The sequence below is a fragment of the Apis cerana genome, linkage group LG14, assembly GCF_029169275.1.
Source record: "Apis cerana isolate GH-2021 linkage group LG14, AcerK_1.0, whole genome shotgun sequence".
Classification (NCBI taxonomy): Eukaryota; Metazoa; Arthropoda; class Insecta; order Hymenoptera; family Apidae; genus Apis; species Apis cerana.
Window position 1 is genome coordinate 3100420 of NC_083865.1, and position 16131 is coordinate 3116550.

A 16131-nucleotide genomic window follows, 5' to 3' on the forward strand; every position below is an offset into this window, starting at 1 on the left:
CAATTCTTCGGTTTGAACAGGTGTTGATATTTTCCGAGATAAAATATTAGGATTTTAAAACTTTTCGACACTTGTTTCTTTTTTTGAACAGTTTTCATCGGTGAAAATGAAAGATAGCTCGTGCTATATATCTGTTGTATCAAAAATGTGGTTAAATATAAAAATATTCGTAGAAGAGAAACGATAAACTATTACAAGAGCAATGAGCTTTCATCGAATCGAAGGATCAATTATCGCGATTGGAAACGCGTGCGACGGTTCCTTCTTTCCGACATCGTCCAAAAACTTCTGCTCCAAACTTGGTCCACCGTTTTTGCATGGTCCATTATCGAAACACCGGCTATTGTGATCTGCCCCGAGTTACATACAAGAAACCACTCACGATAGTGAATGAAACTAATGGATAAAGAACGACGTTTCAAAAATCCCACTATTTAGCGCGAATAAATAAAAATGATCCTTGTTCTAAAGTCACAGACTGAAAAAGCGTGGTCATATCGAGGGAAACAAAGAATTGAATCAATACGCGAAACTTTCCCTTTTCTCCTTCTTCTTCCTTTTTTTAATCCTCACACCAAAACGGCGTATAATTTTGCATAAATTCTCGCGAGGGTCATGAATAATATACATTGATATCGGAACACTTTGATTACTCCGTTGCATTTCAGATCTGTAACATGCTGTAAACCCTTTTACAATGGGTTCATTAATATGGATGAGAGAAAAATTTCCTTCGTTGCCTCCCCATTAATTGAAACCATTTGCCCGTTCGAGACAATGCCCCCCTCCCCATCCTGCACTTGAGAATTTAATATTTCCGTTTAACCTGCCGTCAAACCGAAGCACGGGAAGGTTAAACGCGGGAAAACAATGAGCGAGGGAGGGGAAAAGAATATGGTAATCCTGACGTAAACGTATCCTTCATTCAAGAACCTTCCTTGCTCCTTGCAAACATCCTTCCTTGTCACACGCGCAGATAAGATTTAATGAAATGTTCACAATATGATTGAAACGAAATCAGAGATTGATTAAGGTATGAAAAAAGAGGAACGTTCTTGATGGATGAAATAAGGATTTGCAAATCTCTGTACTATAAATACTATACTATATTACATTCTTTCGCATTAGAAACGATTTTAACTGTTTTTAAGTAAACACACAACACGCTTATTTATTAGCCCCTGCGATTAAAAAATTTTCTTTTCGTTTAAACGGTGTAATCCGAAATGAATCAAGGAAAAGAAAGAAATTGCAATCGCGTTGCGTGTGAAGAAAGATAATCAAATTCTGAATAACGGAGATTCTAAGTTCTAATTTTTTCCAACGATTATGCTTGCGTATCACAGCGTTGTCTTTTAAATTTCGGTGTCAAAGGCCAATTTAGCTGTAATCATTAATTTGGAACGTCAGGGAAGCGTGAAATACCCTGCCTCCTGTGAAACTTCATGCAACCTGAGCTAATGATCTGGATCACGGGATCCTTTGAGACGCGCTATTTAATGCAATTTAATGTCCGCTGGGGTTATCAACAGGGGGGAGTAAACGCCATTTTATAGGAAAATATTGGCCCCCGTGAAAATTTCCGCGTGTCTAGCGCGCGGCAACAAGATCAAAGTTTAATCAAACTGTTTTTCGAGTGAGAAACTAGCTATCTCGCGATTTTTCTTTCTCTTTTACGAAAGAGAAGATTATTATGAATTCGTATTTCCAGAGATTTATTAAGCCTGATTTTTTTATTCGAAATTGATCAAGAAAAATATAGGATCCGTAGCGAGGAAGAAAAACAATTAAAATCAGGAAATTGTCAGAAAATCCGAGGGTGTCGTATCACGGAGAGCAATCACGTATTCTTAACTCCGTTAAACCGCAAACCACTGTCTGCACGACCATTCCTCCGACCAAAACCTCGAGGTGTAAATTTATTCGAGGTTGCAAATTTCCACGCGACTTGGAATCGATTCTCCGGCGAAAAGTGGCATACGATATATTTGAGTCGAATATATCCAAAGGCGTCGATGAGCTTTCCTCTTTTTTCTCGTGGAAAAAATCGAAACGGAGATTTTACGCGACAGAACTCGAAAGAGTATCATTGCAAGATTATAAAAACCACTCGTGTGACTGATACCTCGTAACGGAATTCGATTTTCGTTGCATCCATTTCCTCTTTGGAGAGACGTTATAACGAGGCGGAAAGTTTTTTTCCATGAAAACGAGTACTCCATGTGGAAAACGCAATTTATTTTGATACACTGAAACTCGCGGAAGTTTGTAAACAGTGTGGGAAGGAAGTTTAAAAAAAGCGCACGAGATATGAATGTTGAATTAAAAAAAAGAAAAAAGAAAGAAAAAGCCATTGTACGTACATACCGTTCCATATTCTTCCCTCCTCTCTCCTTTCTTTCCCTTTCCTTTCCCTCCCCCTTTTTTTATCGCTCCATTTTCCTCACCAGAATTCCAAAAATATCGGCCGCCACCGTGAAATATGAACAAGTTGGAAATGTAAATTAATATACTGTGACATCAAATACAGGAGAGGAATGTGGAATATTAAAATCAGGGAATGCCAAATATTTAATAAAGCTTGCTAATCCCGGAGATTCTTATTTCGATATTGGAAATCAATATCGATCCTCTAACGCACCGATACGTATCAAAACGAGAGAGAAATAAAGTTGAAAATATACGCATCTCGTTTAGAAGAAGAATAGCTCGATAATAACCGCGTTCCATGTTTACGGTTTAAAATTCCAATTTCTGGATGGACGTGATTATTATCCGGATGTTACTTTTAATGCAGATATATTCCATTCAATACGTTACATTATAATACTCGAACAGATATCTCGAGTATGCTTCTATATTACTTCAATTTGATTCGATTAATGTCGAAGCGAATTGTTCGAATTTGTAATGTCCATAAAATGCCTGCAATAATTGCTAATTTTATGGAAATTTGTAAATTTATTAAATTCGAAAAACTTCACACAAAAGTGCCCTTTGTAGTTAAGCGTCCCCCACTTGAGTCGACTCGTTAAATTACTCGTTTAATCTTTGACACGATTGAGAGATGGATTTGTAAACGGTACGAGATAAATCGATTAATTGTTTTGAAAATTAGGAAAGATCTTTTTTTCAAAGTACAAAAAAGAATTTATATAAAAATAGTAGTCAATTGAATAATTTCATTGAACGAAAGAATAGAAAATTTAGGCCATTACTTTAAGATTATTAACGAATAAATAACACTTATTTCGCTTGACAGTTTGCTACAATTTAACGATTCACAATTGGAGTCTGTTACATTTATAGTTAAAATACGAATTTCTTATCTCCATGGTAACAAGTGAAACGACGTTCAATTCAAAATTGACGCCAGAAACACGCCAAAGATACACTTACCCCCGCGCGAAATCTGCATAAATCCAACGAGTCGAGTTGGCCAAATTAATCGCACGTTAACAACGCGAGTGTAAATAAATCAATAATTTCATTAAACAGGGGAGGGGGGGTTCCGCATCGAGCCACGACCCGTTCCATAAATTATGTCGATTGGCGTGCCGCCAATGATGCGAATTATCGATTGCATCCGAATTCAGAAATATCCACCGACGCTCGACGACGCGTGCCTCGACTCCTCCATTTGAAAATCGGGGGGAGAGGGGGCGCCTGTGCCGTGATTACACGCGAAAGAGGGAGGAGGGGGAATGGAGCGTTCTCCGTGGTTTTCCACGCGAACGAGTCACGCGTCCCCTGGTGATGGAGATGGCACGTTTAAACCGTATTACACCGTGGACGATGGTGCTTGGGACCGCCACGCTGCGACATTTTCAAACGCCATCCGCATGAGGGATATCGGAATATGCGCTGTGCGCACCGGGAAATAAACTATGGCTAGTTTAACACGTTCTGTGTACGTGAAGGAGGGAAAATATTCATCAGAGGGGAGGCACAAGTTGCGCGTAATAGAATTAAAAAGATTTAGGGAAATGATAGCGATTGAAAATATTTAGCGGAAGAAGATAAATCTGGCGCGAAATGCTGTTTTATTGGTGAAGCGTGGTAATACATTTAACCGATTTGGTTCTGGTACAGTTCTTTTGAATCTAACAATGAGAGTAGCGACTATGGTCGCGAGAAATTTTCAATGGAATACAAAATAGCCGTGTGCAAACACCGGTTCTATTTCTGATACACGTGACGCTATTGTGGGGGTACGTTTGCAATGCGTTACGAACGTCGTATCTACGCCACGCGGTAAACTCTGTTCGAATGGGCCGGCAAATAAGCGGCATTTTACCAACAAGCTTTCGTATTGCCAATAAGATTCGTTTTCGAATTGAAGAAATTTGAATATTTTGTTCTTAACGAGAGGCAACTCGTGCAATTCCGAGTGATCGAAATAAATAATAAAGGGGCTTTCGAAACAAAGTCTTGCCGTCAGGTTAGTTTATTAAAAAAGAGCGAATACCTCGTTATTTTCCACAATTTTTAACGAGAGACTTGTAAAATTATGGAACGTCGGAAGTAATGATAAAGAAGCTTTCTAAAGTTTTATAGGTTAGGTTATTAAATCTAATAGATTTATGGTTTCTTTTTCGCAACGTTTCTTTAATTATTTTGTGGAAAGAGAAATTTTTATACCACCAGATATATTCAGAAATTAAATAAACGTAAGATTTTCGAAGAATTGTTTCGAACTTGACTATTGCGACAGCTAAGATCGTTCGTTATACTATTTCGTTCAAACATAAACTTCTACTTACATATAATGTATCTTTATTCGCTCCATTCTTCTCTCTGCTCTAAAAAAAAAAAAAAAAAGAACTTTCAAAGCACATCACTACGATTCACGGTTCATTTTTCCAGAAAGTTTTCCAATTTGTCCACGTTTCCTCTATCTTTTCGAGGTGGAGGGAAATCGCACAGGAGGGAAAAATATTTCGTAGTTATCGACCGATGATAACAGTGGTTTATTAAATTCTTCCACGTAGCGGATTTCATTGAAACGGATAATCAATATAAAAGCTGGAAAAGAGGCTGTTAGAGACAGATACGGGTAACGGACGAATGCATTGAAAGATTCAATAAGCCCCTTCGAATCCCATAGGGGGATGGATGCTACGTGTTTCGATGTTTCTGAGTATAATCCGGGTAATTTTTCACGTACAACTGCGGCGTGGCGGAACGTTGTTACTCGTAATTTGATATAAAATCAGTTTACTTTCTCGCTTGCCACCTGATACATCGGCCATGCTGAATGCAGGTGTGCCGAATAATGCGACCGTCGTTAAATTTCACGCGATTATATATCTTTCGTGTATATATATATATATAAGTCGAATGTGAACGAGACTCTGACCAATATAGACGTTCGTTCGCGAAATAATAGCATTTATTCGTGGAAATATACGAATAGGGGATGTAAACACGTTATGCAAATTTGCAATTAATGAAGTTGATTCGATCGAGATAATGAATATCATCGTGTGATTATCACGTTTCTCGTTTTTCTCTCGTGGAAAATTCGGCTAGAAGAATAATTTCTCACTTGTTGGAAAAGTGGGGCGCAGAATTTGCATTTAATAAATTCTCATTGATATTCTTGTAAGATTTTTATAAAAATCAAAAATTAAGTAGACGTTCAGCAGCACATTTGAACTTTATTTATTTTAAAGTAAAAGTAAAAAATATTGAATAGAAATATTGGAAAGTATCGAATAACGATCAGGTTATAAAACAAAATGGCTTAAATTACTTTTGTTCCATTATCATAAAAGGCAGAATTGAAAAAATTTTCCGCAAATAGAAACAAATATCCACTAAGGAGATACTAAAAAATTAAAAAATCAGGATTAAAATTAATTATAAATAATTATCAAAAGACGATTGAACAAAGGGGAATTGCATATTTGATTATATATTTTTACCAATACTTGTATTTAATCTTTACTTTTTTTTTTATCCGAAAAAGGCAGAATCCTCGTGTAAATCCATCCACGTCGCAACAAAATATCAGATTGGAACCGAAACCTTATTCCCTTTACACGGAAAGAAAGAGAAGAAGAGAAGCAGAAGATAGTATTAGACTGAGAACCAATCGGCGTATACCTCTTTTCCAGTGGAAAATAAAGTGTAATTCTAAAATGAGAGGCAGAAAACAGCAAGGAGAGGAAAAGGATATCGATGATTCTTTTCTTACCAATTTTCATGAATTTTCTTGATCGATTATTTACGAATTAGATTTAAATATTAATCCAGTGCCTTTTTAACTCTTTTAATCTCTCTTAATCCCTAATCCCCAACTCGTATAAAAAGATTTCACGAAATATTTTCTTCGAAATGCATGATAAACATTATAAATTTAGAAACGATTTCATAATAATTTATAATAAATTAACGAATTAATTTTTTATTCGCCTTGAATCATAGATGCAATATGTACATTTATATTAGAAGAAATCGGAGTAAGTTTTGCTCATATAAATAAATTTCCACTGTAAATAATATACGTACCATTTTCGTGATAGTGGAATATTAAATGTTGACATTTCAAAAAAATTGATCTTAAAATATATAAATTATCAAATATTACATTCTCAGTCTCCTATATAATTTCCCCTCCCCTCACAATTCGAAAATGGACTCTCAGGAACGTAACGTTTCAAACTTATCGTAACAGTTGCGAATAAAATGTCAAGTCTACATACATATTTTATGCCTGTGGGGATCAGAGATAAAAGGGGTTTAAAATGAAGAATATGATCGGTCGAATGAGCAGACTTATTGGTTCTGGACAAATAAACTTCACTAGGATATAAGTTATAAATCGACACTCACCGGAACTGTCGACTTCTTACATGATCTATGGATCGAATGCGAAGAAACTCGTAGAAAATTAAAGTATCTGAAAAAAAAAAAATAAGTAAAGAATTAGAATTAGTTAATCGTTTTCTCCAAACGATTAAATTTTATGTACAATTTTAAATTTATTCTCCATTTCCCACTCTTTTCCTTCTTAATTTCTCGAAAAAAGTTTTTTAAAAATAAAAATAAAAAAATTCTTCTCCCGCTCCCGTTGAATAATCTTCTGATTTAATAACAACCCCCCCCCCCCCTCTCTCTCTCTCTCTTCAGATTGAACGACATTTTCGAACTACAAGCTACAAGCGTAATAAGAAGCGGATCGAGAGCAACTTCGTTTCGCTCGTATCACCTGAAATGTGTTCCCGTAGGTAGTGGTGCTAATTATATTTACCGTACAACGCGGCACCGTCCTTGTTCCAAGTAAATAACGTACACGCGTGGAGGGAGGGGAGGAAATATGGTCGGCTAGGGAAAGTAGAACAAGCGCCACGTAGAAACACCGAGCGAAGCTTATCATAGTTGCCGCATATCTACCAATTACGTTGGCTAATTCTAAGAAAGTTTTGATTAACGTACACCCTGCCAAGACCTGTTGAAACAAAGTGGCTAGTAGTCGGTTAACGTACCGTTAAGGCCACCTTCGACCGAATAACGTTGCACGGATAATTATCATCAGTTAGAAAAATACGAAGCCTCGAAATTGTTTGTCTCTGTTGAAATAATGTTGGGATTATTGGTAACAATAATCGAGTGACAGTTACGATTATCAATGGTGTTTTTTACTTTGGCAAGATAACTGTAAAAATGTTGTAACGATATTTATTTATATTTTATCGTAATTGGCTTTTCCTTTGAATCTTAGATGACGTATATGAGAATAAAAATAACAATTTTTGGATCATCTTACGTAACTGTACATTTCAAAATTACATATAGGATAGTATATCTAATAAGAAGAGACTTGGAATATCTTTAACTGCCCCCTTCAAAATAACATATAATATGGAATTACGATAGGAAATTATTCTATTCCCCCCAATTTCTCACTTCTCATCACGGCACTTGAGGAGCCATCACGCTCGAAAGGGGGAGTGTGAAGAACCGGCTCGTGGCACGTACCGGTTTTCATGGCGAATTTTTAATTAAAGGCGGGGAGAAAAGGGTTCGTCCAAGCGTATCGTGGGTGGAAACTTGCCCCCTAGTTTTATATAATCAGGATATAATCAGATCGCGGAGAAATTGTTCGATGCAGCAGCGATTTCCCCGTTAATTTTTCTTTTCACCAGGATGGCGGAGAAGGACACGTCTCATCCCCCTCTCGAAGGGTTTAACGGGGCCGTTTCCCCCCTCCATTCGAAACTTCGTACACAGCGTTAGTTAGATCCCGGAGAAATGACTTCGAAGATCTTCTGCAAGACTCGTTTGGCGAGCACTCGGACGCGTGATTGGAATTTCTTCGGCGAGTTTAGCGCCGGAATTGATTTTCCAATGTCTTTAAAAGTTGATTCCACGGTGGAACATTTGGAATATCTGTGATTTCATTCTCGGGGAATCATCGAACGAATTCTTCAACGGATTCGACACGCGTGGATTTGGAATTATTATTATTATTATGAGAAAAGGGAAAGGGTTGCTTCTTATATTTTTATAAAGGCGGCGCGAGAAATTCAATGTTCGAAAATTCTTTTCGTACGATATGTGAAGATGCGTATAATATTCATGTTTGTTAATTCTGATAAATTTGTTATTACGCTTATGGTCTTCACACGTACACGCTGTGCTTGTTTCAATTGTACAATTTTCACTGTCGAAGACAGTGCATCTGGCCCTTTTGCCAGAAATTTAAGAATTAGAAAATTGAAATTACAGGTGATTATAGTCTAGATTATTTATTCACAATACAATATCTCGAAATGACGCAAAATAATTTGAAGTTTCGTAAAATTTCACTTCAGCCATCACAGTTAAATTTCTAACATTTCTATAAATTTTATACACGTGTACATTTCCAAAAAATTTATATATATATGTATGTATATATACAGATCGTTGAAGCGATATATTTTCTATTTTATTTTATTTTTTGTTTTAACATCCGTCACGAGATTTTCTTTTTTTCTCTTCTCTTCTTTTTTTTTCGTGCGTATATATCTATAATCGAGAGAAAAAATTCCCCGACATTGATTGACAGACTTTAAAACAACGAAACGGTGGATATCGATGGATCACAGATATGCGTGCTCGATTTTATTATTCTCATGATTGTCTTTTCCCGAACGAGCAAAACGAAATTGACGAATTGACACGCCACTTAAAAACTGGCGTAACAAATATTGTTGAATGAACACCGATCGAAATTGGGTGTGTATAGATTAAATTTTATCCGCGGATTACCGTCCTTTTCCAATATTCTTTCGAATATTTCCACGCCAACTGATCGAATATTCCATTCTTTTGATCAATCGATATCTTTATTATTAAATTATCCGTTAAAATGCACGAGAAAATCAATCGACGAAGAATCGAAATTTCTTATCTGTGTTTAATCAGATACGTAATATTGACCCAAAATCGATAAAATTGGAAGGAGCGTGTTATTATAAAAATTCGCAGAAAATTAGAAAGTTCACTCGAACTGGCCATCCAACGAGATTAAATTTGAAATTCGCGAGAATCGAGATGCTTAGTTAAACCATTTCTCCATTATTCGAATTCGACCGAGAGAGAGAGAGAGAGAAAAGAAGAAATTTCGATGACGCCTCCTTTGCTAATTATCATCCCCATTCTGACGGAAAAACTATTTTTTCTGCGTGATAGCAGAATGGTCGTCGGGTATCTATTTGTCCGTAACGAGCGTTTCGATTTTCCGTCAGAATGCCTCTAAAAAGAAGGTAATAAAATAGTTTTCTTTTTTCTCTCTTCTCCCTCTTACGACCTGTACGCCGCTTAAAGATTAAAGTTTCTTTGCATCGTTGTTGCAACTTCTGAAACCATTCCCTAAAACGTGCCTTCGTAACTCGTCCTACATAAACATTTTAATTAAAGTTTAAAGAATATCTAATATCCGGAGGAAAGAGGGGGGAAAAAAATAGGGAAGAAAATGGATTAACCATCCTCAGGCTATTTTCTTCTGGAAGGAATATTTTATCGTTTAATTTGAATATTTCGATATATTAATAACAGTCATTTTTATTAATGGTTTACATTATACATGACATAGAAGGAAATATATGTATATGTATAAAAAGATAAGAAAGTAAAAATTAGGGATTAACATCGATCATCTATTACACGTTTTGAGAATTTGTAAAAGAAAAATTGAGGAAAAATGAGGGAGCAATAGAAGAAAATTTTTTGGCATTTTTTCTCTGAGATAATATCTCTGAGAAATAAATTTCATTCGAATGATTTATTTATCAAATATTCGATTATTTTATTTCAAGCATTTCTCTGTTGTTTGTTTTTCAGAGTTTTTGTCCGATTAATGGTGGTCCATTTCACTTAATTCGTCAGGATTCCAGGCAACATTCTCAGATTTAACACGTTGCATGCTTGAGGAACAAAATATATCTGTGTCACGAGTAACGTAACGTTACGTAATATTGCATAATTTTTTTCTATGTAAAATTATTAATTTAATAGAACGTGAAATATATTAAAAGGAATGAAAAGCAACAAAGATGGTTGCAGTTATTTATTATATTTTAAATTCTTAATGCGATTCTAACTGTAATTAATTCTTAATTCGAATTAATTTTATTAAAATAAACGATCCTGAGGAAATAATTTATCATTTTCAAATTGTTCAAACTTTGAATAATGTTAATTTATCATCTACGTTTGATGAATATAATTCATCGCAAAGAAATTAAAATTTTAAAAACCCGAAAATATTTTGAAAGAATAACAAAGTAAAAAGACGTATGAAAGATAAAGAAACAAAGAAATAACGTAAACTCATTTAGAAAAATTATACGTTATTTACATTCTATGGGAGCGGATTAAATTTTATTATTTTGTTCCATTTCATTTATCATTTTTTTTTATTATTTTTGAATTTTTGGAACAATTTTACTGAATTAAAGCAATAAAAAATAGTTGCTATTTCGTTTTAATTTAATTCAATTTTACTGCATGCCATATTTATTTTGAATTTAACCAATATAATCCTCAATTTTTAATTTTGAACACATTCAGAAAGATATTTCTAAAATAGAATTACACCGTTTACAAATTTTTGACAAAAGCTCATGCTTTTGTTTTATCAATTGACAATTCAAAAGTATTTTACCACAAAAAGTTATATTAAATAATAGTATTTATAAGAATTAATCAAGAATCTTATAATCTTATGAAAAAAAAGAACTTATTGACATTTCGTATCTTCCAAAGGAAAATAATTCGTGATACAAATAGTCTACAAAAACATTTAATCAAAGAAAAATTTTATTTAAACTGCGTTAATCTTTATCAGAAAAAATCCACGAATATAAATCAAAAAAGTACAAAGTCAAATTTTAATACGATCCGTTTAAGCAGTAATAACATCATTTGTAAAAAAATAAGTTTCTTCTCGTGTTCTTTCCTTTTCGAGCAAAAACTATAAATCTCAAAAAATCTCAAAAAATTCCCGAGTTCCACGAATTACAAGAGCACCAGCTCGACAGTTCCGTCGATGGATCCAATTAAAAGCAAATCCAAAGAGGAAAAAGTGATTTTCATGGAATACCAACCCGACAATCGAACGCCATCCACGCATATGCATTCCCAGATGGAGGCGAATATTTGGACCGCGATTCCAAGTATTGGCCAGCAAACTTTCGAATAATTAATCGCTCGAAAATTTTGTCTTCCCGGCCCCACCCTGTGAATACCCGTGATTAATCTCATTGCCCTCGACTCGATCGATGAAACCAGGGATGGTGGAACTCTGGGCCTGGTATTCATCGAGTATTCATCCTTTTTTCCTTTCCTTTCCTTCCTTTTCTCTCGCGTTCCTTCTTTTCGGAAAGCTTCTGGGCAAAATGATCTATCGCTGTTCACAACTGATTATTTTAACGCGCAAACGAAAGTGCGTTTGGCTGCCAACAGGATTTCCAAGCATTCGCAATTCTGCACGAGAATTGGTGGCTTTTAAGCGGTGTTGAAAATTTTTCAGAAAACAATTCCTTCTCGTGTATTCTTAATTATTGGCATATAGGAATAATCTTCTTCACTTTGTAACTGTATAGATGTAATTTTAGCTGTTAATAGATGAAGATAAAATACGATCGAATTCAAAATTAAATTTTAAAAATTGCAAATGTAAAAATTCTTTCTTATGAATCATTTAATAACGGAAACGTGTTCTTTCGGAATATGAAATAAAAAATTTCAGAGATTTTTTACCGAAAAGGAACATATCCATCATTTAATTGCTCGAATAGAATACCATAAATCTTGAGGAAAAACTCTTGAAAGAGGAATCGCACCCTTGGAAAATATTCCAATTTCCAAAAGCTTGTTGAAAATAAGGCAAGAAGGTGCAATGTTCAGGATTATTATTCGCTTATCAATCAACGATAGAATTGTGTATTAACAATTAGCCGAATAGGGAATGACGGGTGAAATTTTCATAGCAATTAAGCGTGCACAATGCATGGGAAATTAATAAAGTATCGCAGCGCAATCACCGGCAGATGATCCCCGCGGATTGAAACAAAGGAATCATTGTTCCATAAGTAATATATACGACGTTAATACCTGGAAAGCGCGAGAATGATCAAAGGGACGTGAGCAAAATTTCATCTTTACATCAACCGAAATAGGAAGCACGTCTTCGTTTCGGCTATGAGATTACAAAGATACCGTGAATGCTTACGGATAGAGGGTGGAATCTCCGCGATTTTGGCCATGACATGCTTGAAATATAAATTAACTCGTGCTATTTCGAATTGCTATAAAGCTGGACAACGTAATCAGGCGAGTCGATCTGGTTCAAGAAAGGGGAACGAACGTGTACGATATTTCTTTGATAATTTATATTAGAATGATGGCAGAACCTTTTTTGTCTTCTTATCACAACGAAATAGAGACAAAATTAAATTTGAAATGGACGTTGGATAAGGAAATTAGAGAATGAAAGTATTTTTTGGAATAAAATAAAAGTAAAAGAGGATGAAATTTTATTGGAAAACTAAGTTATTAGGATGCAATTATCTTTTTCAATATCTAATTTTCGTATTCCGCACAAGCATGGTTCGTAATTCATTTTCCTGTTGCCCGATCGTTAACGGAATACCGTAAAACCAGTTTCATAGTGCAACACTGATTACACATTTGACCAAGCAGAAGCAACTTTCGAAATTATTGCAGCAGCTGCGAGGTAACTAACCGACGAGGATAAAACTTTCGATTAAAACCGATCCTGAATTCCGTGTACAACGCGACAAATAGCTCAACTACGGGTAAAAGTAACCCATTTGTCAACGATTTCGCGTGTGATCCGTCTTGTTAATACGAAAAAAAAAAAACCAAAATTGGGTATGCACAGCTGGCTTTAACGACGAGTTTTTCATCCATTATTTCCAACCGCGATTAAAGATAATCTCTGGGAATAATTTCGAGCTGTTGATATTCACCTCGCATTATCCTCGCCAAACAGGAATTTCTAAAGAAGAGATGCATCCGATGCAAACAGTAACCAGTGATTTCTTTTAATATTCATAAAAATGTTACTGTCGAGAAAAGTTCGAGAAAATTTTTCTTTTTCTCATCGTGACAGTTTCCTTATCGTTTAAATGACAACAAATTATTCGATTCCCCGTTACTAAATACAACAAGAATATACTCCTTTACGTACATTCGAGACACTTCAATTTTCTATTAGCAAATATGACAAGTGTATTCGAGGCAAAGAATCGAGATGATAAATACAATAATAATACACCGACGAGCATATTCCCATCCTTCGATTAATCCAACGTTCCATCGTTGTTCGTAATTTGCATTTCATCCCGCGCACAGGGGCGAAACGAGGAGGAAGTGATCTCTCTCCCCCTCCCTCCCTCTCGATTAGACGTTCTCGTTTAACGGTTCGCGTGCTCGAAACACCGCGATCGCGATAAATTTCGAATACAAATAAATCTTATCTCGGTCCAGAGTTAATTCCGGGAGACGAAGTCTGCTCACGGCACCTCCATTTCGGCCCCTCCTCCCCCTCCCTTGTCTCGAAACTTATGTTTAAAGTTTAAGAGGAACTTTGAGCGGCTCCGGCGAAGAGCTGCGATTGTGTGAACTTGAATCCTGCATCGGACGCGCCCTTCTCTTTCTCCCTCGAGTCCTTAAGGAACTTGAAAACATCCCCCTCTCTTTGCGAGCGCGCCAGCAACTTCTTAACGAATTGATTGCATTTGATCCGTTCGTTTGCCAGATGTCTTGCGCAATAACACCCCCGAAACTTCGTCGAAACCGTCCTCAGGAGTCGAGCCATGGATTCGATACCGTTTTCGTGCTCTTCTCAGGGGTTGACTCGAAAGGGCGAAGTTTTATTCTACGAGCGAAGGGGTTTTGACGAGAGAAGGGGATTGAATTGAAAAGAAGTGTACGAATGTTTTTTTTGGCGGGGATTAGATAGATTTTTTGATATTGAGTAAGATGAGTAATTTTAATTTTTATGTTTATCGATATTTGAAACGTTTAGAAATTTTTTAAATATGCCGTGTTTTTAATTTGGGTACGAGGAAGAAACTGTTTGATAATGTAGCTAACCGATTTTAATTATGTTATGTAATATTTTATTCTTGCATTGTAATAATAATTATAATAATAATAATACTTGTTATCTTTTTAATCGATCTTGATCGTAGTCTGCTACGTACGAGGCAGATGTTTTTCCAGATATTTTTTTTTTTTTGTTATTGCAAGGATTACATCTCTCGGAAAATAAAGAGAAAAAATGAATTCTGGTTATTTTGGTAAAGTAGAAAGTCAATTTCTACCGCGATAATACTTTTATATTTTTTAATTTTTCAGAAACGAAAATTCATGACAGCGCGTTTCTTTCGAAAAGGAAATTAAATTCTCTCGCAACATTTTGTAAGTGTAACGATTACAAAAAATAATACACTTCTTGCCGTAATATCATAGATTCCGCAAGTTTCGCAAAATTAGGGAGAATAAAAGCTCAAATTCAAACTCCGCAGTTTTCAGATCGCAATAATGCATTTCAAACTTTCCACCCTCTCCCCTGATTACGAATTACGATATTTTTGACCGTGACACCGTTTCCCCCGAAAAAAGGATTTTAATTTTCACGAATCGCTTCTTGAGAACGATGCCGCGACGAGAAAGCACGCGGATTTCGAGCTGAGCGTGGCCACGATTTAAACCCGCGGGGTTAATCTTGCGGAATGGCCGACACGGGGTGAAATAGTGGCCGGGCAAAGTGGAAGAAATTCGTTAAGCGCGAATTTGAAATTTTCGTTCAAGGTTAGAAGCCGGAAACGGGTCAACGGAAATGTCTAAAGGGGAAAATATGCGGGATCCCTCCTTTATCCACGTTTCCACGATTTAAAAGCGATCGTCGAGACCTCTTGCTCGAGATTTCGAAACTCAAATACGGGATCCTGATTTATAATTGAAGCGTTCTAGCGGAAAGGAGTTAAGTGGCAGAAAGTAAATTTTTAGAACAAAGGGAAAGTTTGCCCGGAGAAAATTATTAGCAGGATAGAATAATCGATGCTGATGGAACTTTATACTTGTTTGTCAAATTTCACCCACGTTTTTACTCGTGGAAAATATCGTACCTAATTGATCCTTCTTTGTTTTTTTTCGTTTACGTGAAATACAGTAAAGATGATACTTTATTCTTACTTCTAGGGAAATTAAAGAGAGATCAAAATGTCTTATTACATTGAACTCGAAATTGAGCATTGAGAATCCGTGAATTACAAAATTTCCTGCGCGAATAATTACAAATGAAAAATAACTCGGATGAATATCTCGCAATGTCAGGCTGGGAATTCATACCTTGATATATAATAATAATCCCTGCAAAATGCAAAATGTAAATTGATTATTCTAGACATTACGTAACCTGGTTCCTTATGCGAGAACTTTGCGTTCAAGATATACGAAGATTATTCGAGAGATGAAAATGGAGATTGAAAAATGGTGAAATGGAATAAGAGAGATCTATCTAGAGAAGAAAGGACGAGTCGGATTTATGGAAACGACGCAAATGTACCTCGTCGATCCATAAAAAATTCATCGATCGACAAACGTAAA

General features: G+C 35.7%; 1 protein-coding gene and 1 long non-coding RNA gene across 5 annotated transcripts in view; one reads left to right on the forward strand and one right to left on the reverse strand.

Moving 5' to 3' along the window:
- Window positions 1–16131, forward strand: part of LOC108004441 (neuronal acetylcholine receptor subunit alpha-7) — a 219789-nt gene that overhangs the window by 119410 nt on the left and 84248 nt on the right. The window lies entirely within an intron of this gene.
- The window catches only part of LOC133667330 (uncharacterized), a 147516-nt gene that overhangs the window by 113017 nt on the left and 18368 nt on the right, over window positions 1–16131 (reverse strand). For both annotated transcript variants that reach the window (XR_009832726.1, XR_009832725.1), the window contains exon 2: window positions 6838–6904. This is a non-coding gene — a long non-coding RNA (uncharacterized LOC133667330). The remainder of the gene's footprint in view (window positions 1–6837; window positions 6905–16131) is intronic.